This window comes from Chrysochloris asiatica, unplaced genomic scaffold, assembly GCF_000296735.1.
Source record: "Chrysochloris asiatica unplaced genomic scaffold, ChrAsi1.0 scaffold00123, whole genome shotgun sequence".
Taxonomy (NCBI): Eukaryota; Metazoa; Chordata; class Mammalia; order Afrosoricida; family Chrysochloridae; genus Chrysochloris; species Chrysochloris asiatica.
In genome coordinates this window covers 6,835,832-6,842,350 of record NW_006408641.1, presented here as the reverse complement: position 1 = coordinate 6,842,350, position 6,519 = coordinate 6,835,832, and the positions used below count along the sequence as shown (strand labels likewise).

General features: G+C 46.5%; 1 pseudogene; it reads left to right on the top strand.

The window, feature by feature from the left end:
* Positions 1-1,584: 1,584 nt before the first annotated feature.
* Positions 1,585-3,318, top strand: LOC102828309 (annotated as a pseudogene).
* Positions 3,319-6,519: the final 3,201 nt, after the last annotated feature.

Here is a 6,519-nt window from a genome sequence, read left to right as displayed (position 1 = left end):
CCCCCCCCGCCGCTACTGTCTGCCTCTCACTGAGCACTTCTAGTCCCTCACAGATACCAGCTCAGTGGACAAACCTGAGAGTGGGGTCTTCTAGGCTGGCAGCAAGGGTCGGGGAGAAAGTGGCAAGAGGCTGAACATTCCTTGGGGGCAAAAGTCCAATGAGGTCAGAGAACTCCACTCCTTCTTCCAAAGGAAAGAAAGGAGCTCATACTGTTTTATATTTGGTTCTGAGCTATTGAGTATAGTAGTCATTAGCCACATGTGACTATTTAAATTTAAACCAAAGTAAAATAAAATAAAAGATGGCAGGTTCTCAACTGAACTGGCCATATTTCCAGTGCTCAGTAACCACCTGCAACCAGGGGCTCTCTTGGTAAACTTCTGTCTACAATAAACGGCTTTTATGGAAATCCTGCCTGGTCTCCAACAGTCGCACCAGGTCCTAAGCTTTCTAGTAACCCCCAAAAGCTCCCTTTTTTGACTCTGAGGTGCCCTCTGGGTGTGGGGAGGCACTTCCTTGCCACTTTTTTCTGGAACAGAGAGGAATATTTACTCTACTTGTCCTTTATTCATTCTTCCTTCACTTCAAACAGTTGAAGTTAAAGCTTCTTATTTGTTCTCTGAACTGCATACTAATATAGTGAATTGAGCTAGCACTCAGCATTGCAGTCACTTTGGGCACATGCCCTGAGTTTTGGCCCTACTAATGCAACCCCAGTCTGAGAACGCTAATGCAGTCATAGCAGCACTGATTCCTGTATGTTTCTACAACTCTTGTCCCTCCCTGCCTTTTCCCACCACCACCAAAAACATGTTCCACAGGGTATCCCAGCCCATCTGTCCCAGGCATAGGCTATCAACTTTGGCCACCTGGTGGGCTCCCAATGTCCCTCTGTACTTCTGCATCCCTTGTATAGCCCACGATAGCATATGTTCAAGTTATCAAAGGTGTGCTCTGACAGTAGTGGCCTTTAGAAAAATGCCACTGACCAGTAAGGCAGGAGAAGTCGATGGTGGGCTTCTGGGGGTTCTTCCTCTGTTTAGTGTATTCAAAGCTGGGAAGCCTGGGGCTCAGTATGCATTTGTGGGCCATGAAAAGCTCACGTCTTCAGGCTGCTTTCAGGTTGCTGACAGAGGTTAAGATTGACAAAGTGGGACTGGCTGGCACATTTACTCAGCAGCTCCTTTTTTAGAGTATTTGTGGCACAGCCTAACAGATCACCTAATCCTGTTCCCCTATTTGAGATTACAGTCCAGAAATAGAGATTACAGTCCAGAAACAGGGTTGGTAACAAGAGCAGAGAGGGAAGCCCAGAGAGCCTTGAGTTGTCTGACTGCTGTCTGACAGCCAGGACTCACCCCTGGAGGCACTGCTGGCATCAGTGGCCTCCTGAGCAGGGAGACTAAGCCCAGAAGCCTACTTCCATCCATCCTGTCCCCACAAAGCCACTGCTGCCAGCAGTGCAGGAGATGTACATCTCTGGTGCAGTCATTGCAAGGGTAGATAGAAGCCAGCAACATGGTGCAGTGTGGGAGACAAGCTTCCGTCATCAACAACAGTCCTAAGGCAGATGCACATCTACCATGGCTAGCCCAAAGGAAGAGTAAGGACTTGCCTTCAAAGTGTAATAGAGACTGAGAGAGTGGATGTTGTGAAGAGAAGGTGACAAGCCCAGGCGAGGATTTTCCTGGTACCAGGAGATAATAGACAGGATTATGAGGACACTCTTAACAGAATAACCTGAAGCATTTGAGCAAAGCAGGAGGGAGTCAGGGTGTGTTCCAGGAGGCCAGTCCCAGCAGTGCCTTCCCAACTGAACCCAGGAACACTTGGACCCGCCATGTGTACTGATCACCTGGTCCCAGTCCTCCTGGGCTGGAGCTGTGGAGAGAAGTTCTGACAATAATTTGCAGGAGAATCAAGTAGACAATCAAGAGACACATGATGTGTGTGGCCAGGCTCTGAGACACCATTCCATAGGACCCCCTGGGCAAAGGCAACTCAGCTGGGCAGCAGGGATACAGATAAAGACGGTTAGCAGCTTCCTCAGCATAATGGACACTGTTTACTCCACAGATGCCTCCACAACCCTAAGTTGCAAGAGGACAAAGACATAGTGGCAAGAGTCCCAGCAACTGAAAATTAGTTCCCTCCCAAGACTAACCCCAGCAGGACTGAGCAAATGCTGGTTATTTCTTTACCAGTCACTGTGAAGAGCCAGCAAGGAGTAACAAACATGAGATTCCAGCAATAAGAAATGAATAAAAATATTTACTCGGAGACAATGATTATAGAAATTTTGCATCTTAGCTCTATCCTTGCAGGATGAGACTTTTTGTTTTCTCTATTTGTATTCCCAGATCTTTTTTTTCTTTCTTAAAGTAATACAAGCATATTTGAAAAGCCTTTAATGTAAAAACAAACAAAAGTTTCACATCTTAAAAGCCTTTGATTTGAACCTGCATCGCTCCAACATGGCTCTGTGGCTGTACAGCATCTTTGCCGTGGTTGTGGTAGCTGCTGCGGAGTTCCATGGTGCATTCCCAGGACACTAAGGCTGCGGCGTGCTTCTATTTCAAGGACAGCGAAGCCAGTTGACTCTGCTTCCTCTTGTCCACAAGGTGGATCTACGGGAAGGATACCTACTTGACCCCGCTGTCGAAGGAGGAGACCAGCAACCTATACAAACTCTAGTTTCATAATGTGAAGCCTGAGTGTCTGGATGCCTACCTACAACAATCTAAGCTTCACCTGGACAAGGACTACCCATGCTCATTGGTGGGCAACTGGAATACATGGTACGGGCAGTAAGACCAGGTCGTGCACGTGCACTGTGGCCATTCTCTGGCGGCTAGCCAGCGCTTATGGACCACATGAACAAGCTCAAAAATAACAAGGAGTACCTAGAGTTCCGGAAGGAGCAGAACTACCTGCTGCAGTCCCGGAGAAACCAGATGCTTCTGGAGTTTAGTTTCTGGAATGAGCCACAGCCCTGCACTGGCCCCAACATCTAGGAGCTGAGGACATACAAGCTCAAGCCGGGAACCATGATCGAGTGGGGAAGCAACTGGGCCTGGACCATCAAGTACCGGCAGAAGAACCAGGAGGCAGTGGGCGGCTTCTTCTCACAGGTTGGAGAGGAGCTCTACATTGTACAACATTTCTGGGCCTATAAAGACCTGCAGTCTCGGGAGGAGACTCGAAATGCTGCCTGGAAGAAGAGGGGCTGGGATGAGAATATCTACTACACAGTCTCATTGGCATGGCACGTGGAATCTCGCATCATGATCCCCTTGAAGATCTCGCCTCTCCAGTGATGCTGCCTCTGCCTCTTCATCCTCAGGGCAAACACAGACAGAGGAACTTCCTGTCCTATTTCTTCTCCGATCTGGAGGGTCTCTGAGAGGCCCTCAGCTTAGGCAAGGGGTGCTGATGGATCATAGGGTCTGAAGAGCTGCAGCTCTCCTTCGCTGCCCTCCCTCTCCTACTGGAAAGTTTCTAGTTTCAAACATAAGAACTGCAGTCTTTCATGACTTCCCACATCTTCTCCTTAGATTCAAGACCCCCCAGCCTTGTTACTATAAAAAATCTCCAATTTTACTTTAGTTGCACGAAAGTAGTGTGTCCATTGGTGGGAAATGGGGTGGAAAGGGTGATGGTCACAACCTGGCCAAGCCTTGAGGAGCTCCCTGGTCTGAGCCAGGTTCTTCCTGCTGATCACAAGCCTGAAAGTGACCAAAACTCTCATATCTGTAAGATCAGGAAGAAGCCAGGGCATACCATGTGGGAAGGCTAAGAGAAGGGCTGGGGTCTGGGAGAGATTTGGGGGCAAGGAACAATAGGGCACAGGAACCCAGAAGGCAGACCTGGGTTTCAGTTGCAAAATTAGGTAGATAGAATTGAGGTGACTGAAGACCAGTTGGGGAGGGTTCTAATATAAGATGGACAGAGAGATTGTGTCTCCCTAACTAATGGGGCCTGGAAAAGCTTTCCAGAGCTCCCTGATCTGAGCCAAGTTCCTTGTGCTGGGACAAGCCTGGAAGTGCCCCAAACTCTCATATCTGCAAGATCAGGAAACAGGGTTGGGAACATGGAAGGACAGTATCTACCACCTGCAGGCAAAGGGACAAAGCAGGGCCTGTTTCTGCCACCCCCACTGACATTCCTTGTCCCTCACATCACATTCCACTAGTCCAACCCTCATTCTCTTGGTCCCATCAGCAACTCCAGCACCTCATGAACCCCTTGATAGCTTGATTCTGTATCCCAGAAAAACTTGTGCTGGAGTTGCTGATGGAACCAATTAAATATTTAGTGTAAAAAAAAAAAAGCCTTTAATTTAAAAACAAAAGTTCCACTGTCAAATAAAGATTTTAAAGTGAGTTTCAAGTGAGCAAAGCTTCACAAATGGAATCCAAGAGTGCCTTTCTGTGAGGAAACCCCAGAGACTATACCTGAGCTCTGACTGGCACTCCTACTGAGCTCCCACAGGCAACTAGCATCACCTGCCAGTCTTGTGAATGGTCTAACTTGGACATCCAGAGTCCTCAGACTGCAGATTTCACTGACAACCCCACATGAAACCCCAAACTAGAATTGTCCAGTCAAACCCTTCCTGAAATCCAGGCTCCCCAAATGGCAAAATCAAATGGTTGTCTAAAGCAATTTTAAAACCAATCACACACACAAACAACTTTTATACAATAGAGGAGTCCCTTGGTGACATAAACATCTAAGCACTCAGCTACTAAAGAAAACCTTGGCAGTTTGAACCCACCCATAAGAGTGTTGGAAGAAAGACCTGGCCATCTGCTTCTGAAAATCATAACCTTGAAAGCTCTATGCTTCTAACAATGGATTATCTAATATAATCACAAAAGAACAAACAGTAAAAGACAAAATAAACAAATGGGGCTTCATAAGAATTAAAAACCTAGTTAATCAAAAGACTCCAAATAACAAGCAGACCAGCTTGGAGCAGCTAGAGAAACATACTTCTTTAATGAAAGATACTTCTTAAATGAAAGACCAGCAGGAAAAATAAAAAATAGCTGTCTGAATGACTACTACAAGAACAAGCAAGTTGTTTGCCATCAAGGCAAGCAATCAAGTCCCTGCAGGACAAACCCCCTTCAAGACTGAAACTCGAGACCACACAAGCAGGCATGTAAGCTTACCGGTGACCACATTTGTCTACTGGTGAGTGGAACTGGGGGAAAGGCAGCAATGAAGATATGGGCTGAGTTTGACCACGTTCCATAGACTCCCGTCGACCTGGAAATGAGAGCAAGAAGAAGAAGGGCTAGTTGGTCTGAAGTATCGTGAGATCTGGGGACTCCTGAGTCCATGGACAAGGTCATAGCCATGGAGGGCTAGGGCTAAGAGTGAAGTGTCCAGCTGACATGAAGTGAGGGAAGATGCACAAGAATGCCCAGACTTGCATATAGTACCCATTTGACCTAGCTTTTATGGTCTGATTATCAGAACTCAACTTTGTTGGTGGTGTTATGTGCCATAGAGTCGGTTTCATCTCATAGCGACCCTGTACAGGGTTTCCGAGGCTGTAAATCTTTACGGAAGCAGAAAGCCCCGTCTTTCTCCTACGGAACAGCTGGTAGTTTCGAACTGCTGACCTTAAGGTTCGCAGTCCGATTTATAATCACTACGCTACCAGAGCTCCTTAGAACTCGACTAGAGGAAGATAAAAAAAATTTGATAAAGGAAACAAGTGTAAATTGCTACAATTTGATGAACTTGACCTATGCTTATGGATGTAGTGGCTCAAAATACCAATTGAGAGGGACGGAGTCTCCACATCAAGGATGAATCCTATCTCCTCTGTACACAGGGTTGATAGGGACCGGCAACTTAGACATTGGCTACCTAAAATGAGGGGGTGGAGTTATAAAGGCATAAACTGACTGGCTTACATGTTTTCAAGAGGGAGTTATTCAGAGAATGTTGGGGAAGGTAGAGTTCCCACTGAATAGTTTTCATCTTGTCTAGATGGGTCTGGTGAAAAGACATGGGGATAAGATTCTTATGATTCAACAGTAATTGTTATGATGAATTGCAATAGTCACAACTGTAAAGGTAGAAGTTATATAACATAAAAGGGGGAGTAGTTAATCTTACATTCCAGGAACAGAGGACCCTAGGACCATCAAGGGAGAAGAGCACAAGTGGAAAGTGGGACCCTATCCAGAGAAGCAGTGACACTAGAGATGGAGACAAGAGATGAGGACATGGAGAGCGGGAGCAGCTGAGGACTCTAGACTCGTGGAAAGAGAAAGGCTGTGTGCTAGTGGCCAGGTGGCAGGCTTGCAGAATGTGCCCTTTGGTTGTTTAAATGATTATATATTCCTGAGTGTATTTGTCTACATCCCCCTGCCCCCACCACGCACACCAAAAATACAAAACAAAAAAACACACCAGAGGGAATAGAAGCAAATACTATTGAATGATGGTATACGGAGGAGACTGTAATCATTGCAATGAAATGAAATACAATAGGATGA